This window comes from Nomascus leucogenys, chromosome 15 (genome assembly GCF_006542625.1).
Source record: "Nomascus leucogenys isolate Asia chromosome 15, Asia_NLE_v1, whole genome shotgun sequence".
Taxonomy (NCBI): Eukaryota; Metazoa; Chordata; class Mammalia; order Primates; family Hylobatidae; genus Nomascus; species Nomascus leucogenys.
The window spans coordinates 48,919,793-48,936,851 of NC_044395.1; positions in this window are offsets into that span (position 1 = coordinate 48,919,793).

Consider the following 17,059-nt stretch of genomic DNA (forward strand, 5'->3'; position numbering starts at 1 on the left):
ACACTTTTACTATCATAATTTCAAAGATGAGGACCATGAGGACTGAGGTTAATTACTGTTAAGAAAAAGCAAAGCTGAACCTAGAACTAAGCCTTCTCTCTGACTGGTTTTCTCTGAACTACACTGTCTCTGAGAGCGCGTAGTTTTCTCCCTGACTTCTCAACGTGCCTTACACATCACTGCCTCATGCCTCTGCCCTTGTCCAAGTTCTAATCTGGAATTATTTTCTTCTCTCAACCTTTTAAAATTCCATCCACACTTCAATTATTCATTTTTATATTCACTTAATAAACACAACCTCTCAATGGCAAAAACTGCAATTACTTTTGCCCCAACCTAATAGCTCTGTCAAAACTTAACAGGTTGACATATTTGCCTGAAATATAATCATTCAAAATAAAATGTAACAGGTTCTGTTCAGGCCCCCTAAATCCACTCTTCTCTTTCCTCCTATCTCAGAGTCAATATCTTAAATGTGGTTTTTATTATTGCTAGGCAAGTTTATATAATTTATAATGTATAACGGACAATATAGAGTGAGTTGTAAACATTTCAAACTATGTATAATCATATCATTCAGCAACTTTCTTTTATTCACTAAACATTGGATCTTTGAAATACACTTTTCTATGTTAATATACGTAACTCTCGCATATTTATGTTAATTTTTAATAGTATAACATTTTGTGTGCTACCTCAATTTGTTTTCTTATTTTTTTGTAACGGATACTTAAATTGCTTCCAATATTTTGTTCTTACAAATGTTTATGCAATGAATATCCTCATGCAGGTACCCATGTGCACACACGCAAATTATTCTAAACCAAAATATAGTCCTACCAGATGGATTCATCGTCAAATTCTACCAGATATTCCAAGAAGAATTGGTATCAATCCTGCTGAAACTACTCCAAAAGATTTAGAAGAAGAGAATCCTCCCTAATTCATTCTACAAGCCAATATCACCCTGATTTAAAATAAAATTTAAAAAAGCTAGGAAGGGACATAGCAAAAAAAGAAAACTATAGGCCAATGTCCTTGATGAACATAGATGCAAAAATCCTCAACAAAATACTAGCAAACCAAGTCCAACTTCACATTAAAAAGATAATTCACCATAATAAAGTGGGTTTCATCCAAGATAAAGGGATGGTTCAACATACACAAGTCAATGAATGTGATTCACAACATAAACAGAATTAAAAACAAAAATCATATGATCATTTTCAACAGATGCAGAATAAGCATTCAATAAAATCCAGCATCCTTTTATGATAAAAACCCTCAACAAACTAGGCACAGAAGGAAAACACGTCAAAATAATGAAAGCCATATGTGGAAGAGGGGGACAAGATGGCCAACTAGACACAGCCAAGAGGTGCCATTCCCACTGAGACAGACCAAAATATCAGGTAAACCAAGATTATTTGAGCAGATCTTCAGAGAGAAAATACTTATTGGATGGAGAGATGATGCAGATTCTAAAAATAAAGAGAGAGGAAGCTGGGAATCCCGCACAGGGTACCTGAATGTCTCCTGTGGCACAGCCCACTCTCACTGCAGACCTCTGGGGATCCTAGCTACAGGGGACCCCACATGCCCCATGGGCATCTGAGCTGGCAGGGGGATCTTCCCAGAGAGTAGGCAGAGACAAGGCTTCAGGCAGCAAAGAGCCCATGGGCTTTTGCATGTGGACAGCTTTGGGGAAGTACCATCATTAGCACGCATCCCCCAGAGCTTCCCCTTCCTTGTAAGAAGCTCTAGCCCCAACTGACTTCCAGGCCAGGAGACAATGGGATCAGCATCCCCATGGGACTGAAGCATGTCTGTTCTACAGGCCCTTCTGACTGTCAGCCCATCCCGGGGCCCCGTCTTGGCCGTCACAGAAGCATGTGCACAGTGCACCCTCCATCGCCCAGCCTGAATGCTTTGCTCCATCTGAGTACTTTCCTGGTGACCTGGGAGCACTCTAGATGCCCCAGCACAGCCAGAGCCCAACCCCAAGCTGCAGGCCAGACCCAGCACCCCAGGGCTATGTTGTACAGCTCAAGGGTACCAAGCCAAGATCTATGGCTGACACTTGAGCAGAGGAGGAGCCCTCATTCTCGGAGTACTGAGAGGGGTAAGATAAATGGGTTCATGGCCCATCATGGGAGTGGGGCATTTCTCCATCCACAGGGCCAGCCCAGAAAGAATGTACCCTATCTCTCTGACAGGGCCTCCACCTAAGGGAGCCCACAGCCTAAAACACCTAACAAAAGAAATGCGGTGCAGCGCCAGTAATCAGTGTGCCCTCCTCCAAGGCCCAGGAGACTGGTGAGAGGGTCAACTCACTCCCACCTCAAATACAAAGCATGCCTGTGAGTGTGAGGAAATACAAGGGTCATGAAGCTAAGAGTCTATGTATTGGCCATTAGTCCTAAGTACCATCTACTGGATGGAAGCTCAAACTACACCACCAGAAAATACTCCGCTAATATGCAGCCTGTGATACCAAGGGCAAGAATCCAGTAACGAATAAAAATCCTATACAGACCCTTGACCCTCTGGAAGCATCTAGAATTGAAGACAACTGACTGTACTCAAATTACACCACAATTAAAAGAACACCAGCCCTCCTAGATGAGAAAGACTCAGCACAAGAACCCCGGCTATTCAAAATGCCAGATTGTTCCCTTACCTTCAAATGCACCCACCAGCTCCCCAGCAATGATCCTTAATCAGACTGAAATGATTGAACTAACAGCCATAGAAATCAGAAACTGGATGGTAAGAAAGCTCATCAAGATTAGGGAGAAAGTTGAAACCCAATCCAAAAAATCTAGCAAAATGATCTAAAGCTAAACACAAAATAGCCATTTTAAGAAAGAACCAAACTGAACTTCTGGAACTGAAAAATTCATTACAAGAACTATATAATGCAATTGGAAGTATATCAGATAAAAAATAGCCTTTAAAACAACAACAATCAGAATGGACAAAGAAGAACATTACATAATGATAAACGGCTCCATTCAATAAGAAGACTTGGCCATCCTAAATATAAATGTGCCAAGCAATGTGGCACCCAATTCATAAAACAAGTCCTCTTCACCTATGGAAACATTCAGACAGCCACACAATAATAATGGAAGACTTTAACACCTCCTGATAGCATTTGACATGTCATCAAAGAAGAAAACTAAAAAAGAGATTCTGGAATTAAACACAACACTTGACCAGTTGGACCTAATAGACATCTACAGAATACTACACCCAACAACCACAGAGTATACATTCTTCTCATCTGCACATGGCGCACTGTCTAAGAATGACCATATTCTCAGTCATAAAGCAAGGCTCAATAAATTCTAAAAAGTTCAAATCATACCAAGCACACTCTCAGACCACAGCGTATTAAATATAAAAGTCAACATCAAAAAGGTCTCTCAAAACTACACAAATACATGGAAATTGAACAATTTGCTGCTGAGTGAACAATAAAATTTAAGCAGAAATTTTTTTAATTGAAATTAATGAAAATAAGGATACAATTTACAAAATATTGCGGATACATCTAAAGCAGTGTTAAGGGAAAGTTTTGTAATGCTAAATGCCTCATCAAGAAGTTAGGAAGATCTAAAATTAACAATCTAATGTTGCACCTGTATGATCTAGAGAAAAAAAAGAACAAATAAACCCTAAAGCTAGCAGAAGAAAATACTTAACTAAAATTAGATAAATAACTAAATAAAACTGAGACACAAAAATACATACAAAAGATCAATAAAACCAAGAATTTTCTTTTTCAAAATAATAAGTAAAATTGATAGACCATTAGCTAGATTAACACAGAAAAAAAGAGAATATCCAAATAAGTGCAATCAGAAATTACAAAAATGATGTAACAACAGACTGCACAGCAATACAAAATATCATCAGAGGCCATTATGAACAATTGTATGCACACAAGTTAGAAAATCTAGAGGAAATGGATGAATTCCTGGAAACATTTGACCTCCCAATATTGAAACAGGAAGAAAGTGAAAACTTGAACAGACTAATTATAAGTTAAAAATTGAAGCAGTAATAAATATATTACAAAAAATCTAGAAAACAAAAAAAGCTCTGAACCAGATGGAATCACAGCCAAATTCTACAAGATCTATACAGAAGTACTGGTACTAATTCTACTGAAACTATTCCAAAATATTGAGGAGGAGGGGCTCCTCCCTAACAGCTTCTATGAAGCCAGCATCAGATTGATAACAAAATCTAGCAAAGACACAATAAAAAAAGGAAACTTTAGTCCAATATCCCTGATGAACATAGAGGCAAACATCCTCAACAAAATACTAGCAAACTGAATCCAGCAGCTCATAGAAAAGTTAATTCACCTCAATCAAATTGGTTTCATTCCTGGGATCCAAGCCTGGTTCAACATATGCAAATCAACAAATGTGATTCGCCACATGAACAGAATTAAAAGCAAAACTATATGATCATCTCAATGCAGAAAAAGCGTTTGATAGAAATACAACATCCCTTTATGATAAAAAGCCTCAACAGACTAAGCACCAAGGGAATACACCCCAAAACAATGAAAGCCATCTATGACAAACCCACAGCTGACATCATACTGAACAGGCAAAAGCTGGAACCATTCCCCTTGAGAACTAGAACAACACAAAGATGGCCACTCTCACCACTCTTACTCAACATAGCACTGGAAGTCCTACCCAGAGCAATCGGGCAAGAGAAATAAATAAAAGGCATGCACATAACAAAAGGAAAACAAAGTATCTGTCTTTGCTGACAATATGATTCTATACTTAGAAAATCCTGAAGACTCTGCCAAAAAGCTCCTAGAACTTATTAACAACTTTAGTAGTTTCAGTATACAAAATCGATGTACGAAAATCGGTAGCATTTCTATACAGCAATAATGTTCAAGCTGAAAGTCAAATTAAGAACACAATCCCATTTAAAATACACACACCAAAAAGTGAAATATTTAGAACTACATCTAACCAAATAAGTGAAAGATCACTATAAAGAGAACTACAAAAAATTGCTGCAAAAAATCAGAAATGACACAAATAAATAGAAAAATATTCTATGCTCATGTATTGGAAGAATCAATATTATTAAAATGAGCATACTGTGCAAAGCAACTTACAGATTCAGTGCTATTCCTATCAAGCTACCAGCGTCATTCTTCACAGAATTAGAAAAAACTATTCTAAAATTCATATGGAACGAAAAAAGAGCCTTAAAAGCTAGAGCAATCCTAAGCAAAAAGAACAAAGTCAAAGCCATTGCACTATCCAACTTCAAACTATACTATAAGGCTACAGTAACCAAAACAGCATGATACTGGTACAAAACAGGCCCATATACCAACAGAAGAGCATACAGAACCAAGAAATAAAGCTGCACACCTATAACCATCTGATCTTTGACAGGTCATCTGATCTTTGACAGGTCATCTGATCTTCGACAGATGTTTTTGTCAAGCATCTGATTCTTGACAAAAACAAGCATGAGGAAAGGACTCCCTGTTCAATAAATGGTACTGGGATAACTGGCTAGCTGTATGTAGAAGGATGAAACTAGATCCATAACTTTCACCATATACAAAATTAACTCAAGATGGATTAAAGATTTAGCCTAATACCTGAAACCATAAAAATTCCAGAAGAAACCCTAGGAAAAACTATTCTAGACATTGGCCTAGGAATAAATTTACGACTAAGACCCCAAAACCAAGGGTAACAAAAACAAAAATAAGTAAATGGGACCTAATTAAAAAAAAAAAGAAACCTTTTGCACAGCAAAACAAATAATCAATGAATAGACAATCTACAGAATGGAAAAAAATACTTGCAAACTGTACCTCTGACAAAGGACTAGTGTCCAGAATCTACAAGGAACTCAAACAAATGAGCAAGAAAAACAAATCCCATTAAAAAGTGGACAAATGACATGAACAGACATTTCTTAAAAGAAGATATACAAATGACCAGAAAACATATGAAAAATGCTCATCATCACTAATCATCAGGGAAATGCAAATTAAAACCACAATGAGATACCACCTTACCTCAGCCAGAATGGTCATTACTTAAAAGTCAGGAAACAAATAGACATTGGCACAGATATGGTCAAAAGGGAACACTTACACACTACTGGTGGGCATGTAAATTAGTGCAATCTCATGGAAGACAATATGGAAATTTCTCAAAGAATTAAAAATAGATTAATCATTCGATTCAGAAACACACTACTGGGTATCTCTCCAAAGGAAAAGAAGTTATTATATCAAAAAGATACCTGCATGTGCATGTTTATCACAGCACAATTCACAATTGCAAAGATATGAAATCAACCGAAGAGCCTACCAACAAATGAGTGGATTAAAGAAAAGTGATATATATATATGGCATTTCGTTTTGAGGATTAAATTGTAAATATAATAGTAAATATAATGTATCTGTATACATTTTTATGGTATTTTTATTTTCATTACAATCTAAATATTTTTAAATTTAATAATCATTATTTAATCAACATATTATTTACCAACATGTATTTGAAAAATCTATTTTGTTGAGGGTAGTTAGCTTTTAATTATTGATTTCTAACTTAAATATACTGCAATCATGAAACATGGTTTATAAGATATTGATGTCTGGTTTTCATTAAGTTTTACTTTATGCCTTAACACACAGTCAATATTTATCAATGAACCATGTGTAATTGGAAATAATATTTCTTTCTTTAGAGTACAAAGTTAGTAAATGTTCATTAGAACAAACTATTGACTACGTTACTCAAAATGTGTATAACCTTAACCTTATTATTTTTTCTTTGCTTTTTTTTTACTGAGAAGCATTATTCTATAGTAGTTTACAGTATAGACTTGCTGCATTCCAAGCCTGGTTCTACCATATGCAAGCTGAGATCTTGAGCAATTTATTTAGCCCTTATATACTTCAGTTTCCTTATCTGCAAAGTGAAGCTTATATTGTATAAAGTTGTTATTTATTTTAAAGTAGTTGATACATATAAGGGGCAATTAAAATCTATCTATAAAGTTGTTATGACAGTTAAATATCTTGATGCATATTAAGCAACTAAAACTGTGCATACCTTATAGTAAAATCTCAATGTTACCTGTTTTTAAAAATTATGAGTAAAATCTACGAAAGTTATAGTGCATTTACTAAATTTAACTCTTTTTAATTAGCTACATGTAACATCGGAATGTTTATATCTTCCCAGTGATGTGTTCCTTATGTACAGGATAAGGGATATGTTATCACTCCTTATCCTGAATATTCTCTTTTTGCTGTAAACACTATTTTGTCTCATATTTATACAGTTGTATTAGCTTTCTTTGGGATAGTATTTGTATAGAGTAATTTTCTATCCTTTAAAATTTTTTTCTGTGTCATTATAATTACATGAATCTCTTATAATCTGCAGGTAGCAGTATTTTAATTTCACTTTGATAATTTATGTCTTTTTTTAATTTTTAGTTTTAGTTTTAGGGTACATGTGCAGGATGTGCAGGTTTGTTACATAGGTAGATGTGTGCCATAGTGGTTTGCTGTACCTATCAACTTATCACCTAGATATTAAGCCCAGCATGTATTAGCTATTTTTCCTAATACTCTCCCTCCCCACACCCCACCCGAAACAGGTCCCAGTGTGTGTTGTTCCCCTCCCTGTGTCCATGTGATCTCATTGTTCAGCTCCCACTCATAAGTGAGAACATGCAGTGTTTGGTTTTCTGTTCTTGCATTAGTTTTCTGAAGATAATGGCTTCCAGCTTCATCCATTTCCCTGCAAAGGACATTATCTCATTCCTTTTCATGGCTGCATAGTATTCTATGCTGTATATGTACCACATACCACATTTTCTTTATCCAGTCTACCACTGATGGACATTTGGTTTGACTCTGTGTCCTTGCAATTGTGAATTATGCTGCAATGAACATATGCATGCATGTATCTTTATAATAGAATGATTTATATTCCTTTGGGTATATACCTAGTAATGGGATTGCTGGGTCAAATGTTATTTCTGGTTCTAGATCTTTGAGGAATCACCGTACCATCTTCCACAATGGTTAAACTAATTTACATTCTCACCAACAGTGTAAAAGCATTCCTGTTTCTCTGCAACCTCACCATCATCTGTTGTTTCTTGACTTTTTAACAATGGCCATTCTGGCTGGCGTGAGATGGTATCTCATTGTGGTTTTGATTTGCATATCTCTAATGATCAGTGATGTTGAGCTTTTTTTCATATGTTTGTTAGCTGCATGAATGTCTTCTTTTGAGATGTGTCTGTTCATGTCTTTTGCCCACCTTTTAATGTGGTTGTTTTTTTTCTTGTAAATTTGTGTTCCTTGTATATTCCGGATATTAGAACTTTGTCAGATGGATAAATTGCAAAGATATTCCTCCTACTCTATAGGTTGCCTGTTCATTCTGATGTTAGTTTCTTTTGCTGTGCAGAACCTCTTTAATTAGATCCTGTTTGTCAATTTTTGCTTTTGTCACAATTGCTTTCAGTAATTTCATCATGAAATCTTTGTGTGTGCCTAGATTTTCTTCTAGGGTTTTTATAGTTTTGGGTTTTACATTTAAGTCTTTAATCCATCTTGAGTTAGTTTTTGTGTAAGGTGTGGGGAAGGGGTCCAGTTTCAATTTTCGGCAAATGGATAGCCAGTTCTCCCAGCACCATTTATTAAATCCTAGTCAGACATGGTGGTTCACACCTGTAATTCCGGCACTTTGGGAGGCCAAGGTGGGCAGATCGCTTGAAGTCAGGAGTTTGAGACCAGCCTGGTCAACATGGTGAAACCTCATCTCTACTAAAGATACAAAAAACAGCCAGGCATGGTGGCAGACACCAGTAATCCCAGCTACTTGGGAGACTCAGGCAGCAGAATTGCTTCAACCTGGGAGGCAAAAGTTGCAGTGAGCCAAGATCCAGAGACTGCATTCCAGCCTGGGCAAAAGAGCAAGACGATCTCACTAAAATAAAATAAAATAAAATAAAAGGAATTCTTTCCCCCATTGCTTTTTTTTGGTCAGGTTTGTCAAAGATCAGATGGCTGTAGATGTGCGATCTTACTTCCGAGTTCTCTATTCTGTTCCATTGGTCTGTGTGTCTGCTTTTGTACCAGTACCATGCTGTTTTGGTTATTGTAGCCTTACAGTATAGTTTGAATACCGGGAGGGTGATACCTCCAACTTTGTTCTTTTTGCTGAGGATTGTCTTGGCTATACAGGCTCTTTTTTGGTTCCACATGAATTTTAAAATTGTATTTTCTGATTCTGTGATGAATGCCAATGGTAGTTTAATGGGAATAGCATTGAATCTATAAATTACTTTGGGCAGTATGGCCATTTTCATGGATATTGATTCTTCTTATCCATTAGCATAGAATAGTTTTCATTTGTTTGAAATAAAAACTGGCTCCCTTAAGAAGAGTTTTGTAGTTCTCCTTGAAGAGGTCCCTCACATCCTCTCTTAACTCTTTTTATTCTCTTTGTAGCAATTGTGTTCATTCACGATTTGGCTCTCTGCTTGCCTGCTGTTAGTGTATAGGAGTGCCTGTGACTTCTGCACATTGATTTTGTATCATGAGACTTTGCTGAAGTTGTTTATCAGCTTAAGAAGCCTTTGGGCTGAGATGCTGGGGCTTTCTAGGTATAGAAATATCGTATCATCTGTGAAAAGAGACATTTGATGTCCTCCCTTCCTATTTGAATACCTTTAATTTCTTTCTCTTGCCTGATTGTCCTGGCCAGAACTTCCAATACTATGTTGAATAGGAGTGGTGAGAGAGGGCATTCTTGTCTTGTGCCAGTTTTCAAGGGGATTGCTTCTAGCTTTTGCCCATTCAGTATGATATTGGCTGTGGGTTTGTCATAGATGTCTCTTATTATTTTGAGGTATGTTCCTTCAATACCTAGTTTGTTGAGAGTTTTTAACATGAAGGGATGTTGAATTTTATCAAAGACCTTTTCTGCATCTATTGAGATAATCATGTGGTTTTGGTCTTCGGTTCTGTTTAAGTGATGAATTACGTTTATTGATTTACATATGTTGAACCAGCTTTGCATCCTGGGAATGAAGCCACCTTGATAGTGGTGGATAAGCTTTTTGATGTGCAGCTGGATTTGGTTTGCCAGTGAGAATTTTTGCATTGATGTTCATCAGGAATATTGGCCTCAAGTTTTCTTTTTTGTTGTTATTGTATCTCTACCTGGTTTTGGTATCAGGATGATGCTGTCCTCATAGTTAGGGAGGAGTCCCTCCTTTTCAATTGTTTGAAATAGTTTCAGAAGAAATGGTATCAGGTCCTCTTTGTATTTCTGATAGAATTCAGTTGTAAATCCATCTGGTCCTGGGCTTTTTTTGGCTGGTAGGCTATTTATTACTGCCTCCATTTCAGAAGCTGTCATTGGTCTATTCAGGGATTTAACTTCTTCCTGGTTCAGTCTTGGGGGGATGTATGTGTCCAGGAATGGATTCATTTCTTCTAGACTTTCTAGTTTATTTTTGCATGGACCTGTTTAAAGTATTCTCTGATAGTTGTTTGTATTTCTGTGCAGTCAGTGGTGATATCCCCTTGATCATTTTTGTCTATTTGATTCTTCTCTCTTTTCTTCTTTATTAGTCTAGCTAGTAGTCTATCTTTTTTATTAAATTTTTCAAAAAACCAGCTCTTGGATTGCTATTTGAAAGGTTTTTTGTGTCTCTATCTCCTTCAGTTCTGCTCTGATCTTGGTTATTTCTTGTCTTCTGTTACCTTTGGGATTTGCTTGCTCTTGGTTCTCTAGTTTAGTTGTGATGCTGGGATGACAATTTGAGATCTTGTGAGCTTTTTAATGTGGGCATTTTAGTGCTGTCAAATTTCCTCTTAACACCACTTTAGCTGCATGCCAGAGTTTTGGGTACCCTGTCTGTTTTCACTGGTTTCAAATCACTTCTTATTTCTCTCTTAATTTCATGATTTACCCAGGGTAACTTTCATCAATTTCCATGTATTTATGTAATTTTGAGTGAGTTTCTTACTCGAGTTCTAATTTGATTGTGCTGTGGTCCGAGAAACTGTTACGATTTTAGTTCTTTTGCATTTGCTGAGGACTGATTTACTTCCAATTATGTAATCAGTTTTAGAGTAAGTGCCATGTGGCACTCAGAAGAATGTATATTCTGTTGTTTGGGGGTGGAAAGGTCTGTAGGTATCTGTTGGATCAGCTTGGTCCAGAGCTAAGTTCAAGTCCTGAATATCTTTGTTAATTTTCTGTCTCGATGATCTAATATTGACAGTGGGATGTTAACATCTCTCACTATTATTGTGTGGGAGTATAAGTCTCTTTGTAGGTCACCAAGAACTTGTTTTATGAATCTAGGTGCTCCTGTATTGGATGCATATATATTTAGGATAGTTAGCTCTTCTTGGTGAATAGACCCTTTTACCAATATGTAATGCCTTTCTTTGTCTTTTTTTATCTTTGTTGATTTAAAGTCTGCCGAGACCAGCTGTCAAGAAGACCCTAACCTGGTGGCACTAGAGGAATTAAAGACACATACACAGAAATATACAGATGTGGAGTGGGAAATCAGGGGTCTCACAGCCTTCAGAGCTGAGAGCCTCGGACAGAGATTTACCCACATATTTATTGACAGCAAGCCAATGATAAACATTGTTTCTATAGATTATAGATTAACTAAAAGTATAACTAAAAGTATTCCTTACGGGAAACAAAAGGATGGGCTGAAATAAAGGGATGAGTTTGGCTAGTTATCCACAGCAGGAGCATGTCCTTAAGGCACAGATTGCTCATGCTTTTGTTTGTGGTTTAAGAATGCCTTTAAGCGGTTTTCCTCTCTGGGTGGGCTAGGTGTTCCTTGCCCTCATTCTGGCAAGCCCACAACCTTCCAGTGTGGGCATCATGGCCATCTTGAACATGTCACCGTGCTGCAGAGATTTTGTTTATGGCTAGTTTGGGGGCCAGTTTATGCAGATTTTGGGGTCCTATTCCCAGTAGAAGTCTATCTTGTCAGAAACTAGGATTACAACCCCTACTTTTTTCTGTTTTAAATTTGCTTGGTAAAATTTCCTTCATCCTTTTGTTTTGATCTTATGTGTGCCCTTGCATGTGAGATGGGTCTCTTGAATACAGCAAACCAATGGATTTTGACTCTATCTAGCTTGTCACTCTGTGTCTTTTAATTGGGGCATTTAGCCCATTTACATTTAAGGTTAATATTGTTATGTGTGAATTTGATCCTGACATCATGATGCTAGTTGGTTATTTTGCAGACTTGTTTATGAGTTTGCTTCTTAGTGTCACTGATCTGTATATTTCAGTGCGTTTTTTGTAGTGGCTGGTAACAGTTTTTCTTTTCCATATTTAGTGCTTCCTTCAGGAACTCTTGCAAGGCCTGGAGACAACAAATTCCCTTAGCATTTGCTTGTCTGAAAAAGATTTTATTTCTTCTTCACTTATGAAGCTTAGTTTGGCCAGATATGAAATTCTAGGTTAAAAATTCTTTTAAGAATGTTGAAAATTGGCCCCCAAACTCTTCTGGCTTGTAGGGATTCTGCTGAAAGGTCTGTATGTCTTTTAACTGGTATTTTAAGTATGATTAATCATAGTATTATCATTGTGTACTTGGAATTAAGTATGATTAATCATAGTATTATCATTGTTTACTTGGAATTTTTAAGAAAAATTAAAAAAAATAAAACTACATGATGAGGGCATGAGAAAGAGACACAGAAGCAGGCTGAAAAAGCTTTTGATTGCCTAAGCTAGAACAATTTCAGCAACAAAATTAATAAAGTAGTACTGGTTCGTAATCTATAGTATAAATTAAATATCCATGTATTGTTGCTGATATGAATAAATGATTAAATAAATGGAGAATAGGCATATTTTTCCATGCAGATGAACTCAACATGTTTTTATAGATACTCTGTCCTTAGGGAAGTGGAATATACCTTCCTACTCCTTAATGCAGTCTGTACACACACATGTGCTTCAGGGAGTACAGTATGAAAAGGGTAAAAAAAAAAAATAAGGTTGTAGAAATCTGACAAACATTACTTCAGCCCAGTGATTAGCATCAATATTAATACTGATAAGTGATGTTGATAATATGTGCCCCTGGTATGATGTGATGAAAATGTACTTTACCTCTGTAGTGTTCTCCCCAAAAACATGAGCCCAATCTAATCATGAGACAAACATCTGACAAATACTAGGGACATTCTATAAAATACCTGACCAGTATATCTAAAAAACTGTCAAGGTCATCAAAAACAAGGAAAGTCTGAGAAACTGTCGCAGCCAAGAGGAGGTTAAGGGGATATGACAACTAAATGTAATGTGGTATCTTGGGTGGGATCCTCGAACACAAAAAGACATTAGGTAAAAACTAAGAAAATCTGAACAAAGTATCAACTTTCCTTAATAATGCTAACAGTGATAATATAGAGAGATTGGTTCATTAATTGTAGCAAATTGTTAATAGAAGAAACTGAGTGTGGGTTTAGATAAACTCTCTGTACTATAGTTACAATTTTTCTGTAAATCTAATATTGTTTTTAAATAAAAACACTATTTATAAAATACATATTTTATAGCTTCCATTGCATTGTGTCATTATCTAAAGGGTTTAGGAATCTAATACTGCCATTTGTATGTGTATGTTGGCCTATTAATTCTTGTACTAGATTGTTCTGAGGGGAGCTTTACATTTTTTATTATGAGTTTATTTTCACTAAGACTTTGTATCAGGGTCTTTTTTACAGCCTGTGTTGAAATAGTGTCGCTCCAGAATGGTTTTTACATTGCTTCTTCTAGGTACCTCAGAGAAATCACTCACCATTTTTGTGTCAATCTCTCAGATCATTCCAAATCTGTAAAAGATTAAAGGTCATTATTGTGAATTCAGAGGGAGGTTTCTTTCTTACCAGAGACTTAGGTGAGAGAAGTCACACGTCTAGTCCAGCATTGAGCCATGCTGACTCCTGCATGTTGCACTCTGCTGTGTGGGGGCTGACTGATATGTATGGGAGAGTGGGCTCCCTAAGGGTATGAGACCAGCTTCCTTGTTGGGAGATTTTTTTGATCCATCTTTTTACTTAAGATGTAATAGCTCTGATGGCCTGAGATGTGTGTGGCTACGGAGAGGACTCAGTTCCAATGCTCTACCTCATAGTACCTCATCTTCTGTCTCCAAGCCCTCCAGTTACCAAGTATGATACCTGTTTCACTCAATCCCCAGTCAGTCACATCTTGGCCTCCTAGGTTCACATGTTAAACCTCTATGAACTTTCCTCTTCATTTTTGGCCCCTCACAACTTGCTCTGTTTATTAATTCAACTATGTAGTTAAAAGGAAGTATGTTACATTTAAGTCAGAATCACTTGGTATTTGAACCCAGAGATTTAGAATTACCTAGTCTGAAACATGGATGTGTGTCTTGCTCAAGCCACATAGCCAGTAAGTGGCTGATTCAGGACTCTAAAGGGGTTTCCTTACTTTCTGCCATACGAATTATTTCTCCATATCCAAGTCATAGATGAAATATGTACAATAGTGGCCCAAAGGCTCTTCAAAATTTCATTACAAAACAACTGACACACATCCATCAGTCAAAAGTTTTGGTAAAGCTTTTCATTCAGCTCGTATTTTTCCATCTTGTTCACAACAATATGGTAAATAGTATAGTGGGTTCAACAAGGTCCCCCCCAAACAATTCATTTCCACCCAAAACCTCTAAATGTGACCTTATTTGGAAATAGGGTCTTTGCAGATGTAATTATGTTAAAATAAAGTCATACTGAATTAGGATCAGCACAAAATCCAATGACCGGTGTCCTTATAAGACGACGACACAGCAATAAAAGGAGACTTTACAGATGGTCTCCTACTTACAATGGTTCAACTTAACAAGTTCTCAACTTTACAGTGATAGAAAAGCAATACACATTCAGTAGAAACTGTACTTTGTGTACCCATACAACCACTCTGTTTTTCACTTTCAGAAAGGTATTCAACAAATTACATGAAACACTCAATACTTCACTACAATACATGTTTTTGAGAGATTATTTTGCCCAACTGTAGGCTACCGTAAGTACTCTGAGCACATTTAAGGTAGGCAAGACTAAGCTATGATATTCAGTAGGTTAAATGTATAAAATGTATTTTAACTGACAATATTTTCCATTTGTAATGAGATTTTAAAGTAATTTCATTTTAAGTCAAATATTATCTGTATATAAAGATGGAAGCAAAGACTGGAATTATTCTGCCGTGGTCAAGGAATACCAGGAGGCACCAGGAGCGGGTAGAGGTAAGGAAGTATTCTTTCTTAGAGCCATCAGAGTGACTGTGGTCCTGCCAACACCTTGATTTCAGACTTCAAGCCTCTGGAACATTGGAAAGAGTTGTTTTAAGACACTAAGTTTCTGGAAATTTGTTATAACAATTATAAGAAACTAATACAAATGGATTTGCTAAATGCCTCACTAAATCAAGGTACAAAGTTTCGTAGTAATCCTCCTGAAGGCTCTTCCGAACACATTTGATCCCCATGTTTTAGATCCTTTCTCATTCTCTTTCATTTCTTGCCAGTTACTGACCATTGCTCTTTACCTCTGTAAGTCCTTTTATCGTACTAGGATACAATTTATCAGTCCATGTCAAGGAAGGGCATTACCATTCTTGAGACCATATATCTAGGTGTCATCCTTGTCGCCTTTTTCTCCCTCACTTCAAAAACTTCATCAAAAGCAAGTCCTGCTTTACTTTCCTATCTCTTATTTCTGTGGCCCCAGTGTCATTCCCTATCTAGGCCACATCATTTCTGCAAGAGAGTTCTACCTCCTAGCATTCCAGTTTTCCTGTATTCATCCTTTCATTTACCCATCCATCCATCCATCCATCCATCCAACAAAATTTATTAAATATCTGCTGTGAGAAGAGCACTCTGCAAGCAGCTCTGGATGCAAAAATGAATTAGAAAGAGACTAGGTCTCTGACCTGATAAGAGTTTATAACATACTATGGGGAGAAACATTAATCAAATAATCTCACAGACTAATGTGGAATTGTCTTAGTAACAAGAACTCTGAAGAAGGGTTGTGAGTGTTGTGAGTGGGACTCTTTGAAGAGGGTCTTTCTTCTCTCTCCTTAGATTAGAAGTCAAAGAAAATATCTTTGAGTACTAAAATGAATGTTAAAAATAGACAGTTGAATTTATATAAGTTATTTATAGTTACAATAATGCCAATGTGTTCTTATATTTACGTTATATTCTATAATAAGCATAGCTTTACAATTATAAAAAATGCAACAAATGAGATATTTGTAATAACCTTGGATACACTACTTTACCTCATTTGGGATGCACTGAGATGACCACAGAACTCTGGCTTACCTGTTATCCCAGTTGCAACACTACATTTTAATTTCCTGTTTATATGTCAGTCTAAAAGCCTCTAGAAAACAGAAGTATGCCCTATTAACTTCTGTGTTTCAAACACCAAACCCCACTAAGCCATTGGTAGACTCTAAATAAATGTTTTTGAATGTATAGATAGATGGATGAAAATTAACAGTGAGACTACTGGACTTCTTTTTAAATAGCTGCTTATTGCATGCAAATGTCCAGATGACAGAGGAAAAAAAATTGAAAGAATTTGGACTTCTATCAAAGATGTGCTTTCAAGTATAGGGTGCATTTAAATCTTCAGCATTGTTTAATTTCATTCATGGATGAGCAAGACAACTAGGAATTTCAGCCCTCACTTACTCCCACTGCAAACTATACCTGGTTATTAATGAATAATGAATATCCAAATGATTATTTAGTGTGAAACCCTCTATATAACTTCCAAACAATGTCATCATTTTCTGAACAATGACAAGTCAATGAGCCAAATTAAGTGCCTTTTCTCATCATACACTAATTAGAATTCTTCCTAGTAGGTAAAGTTCCTTAATACAACTTTAAAATAGTACTCTACAATTCAAG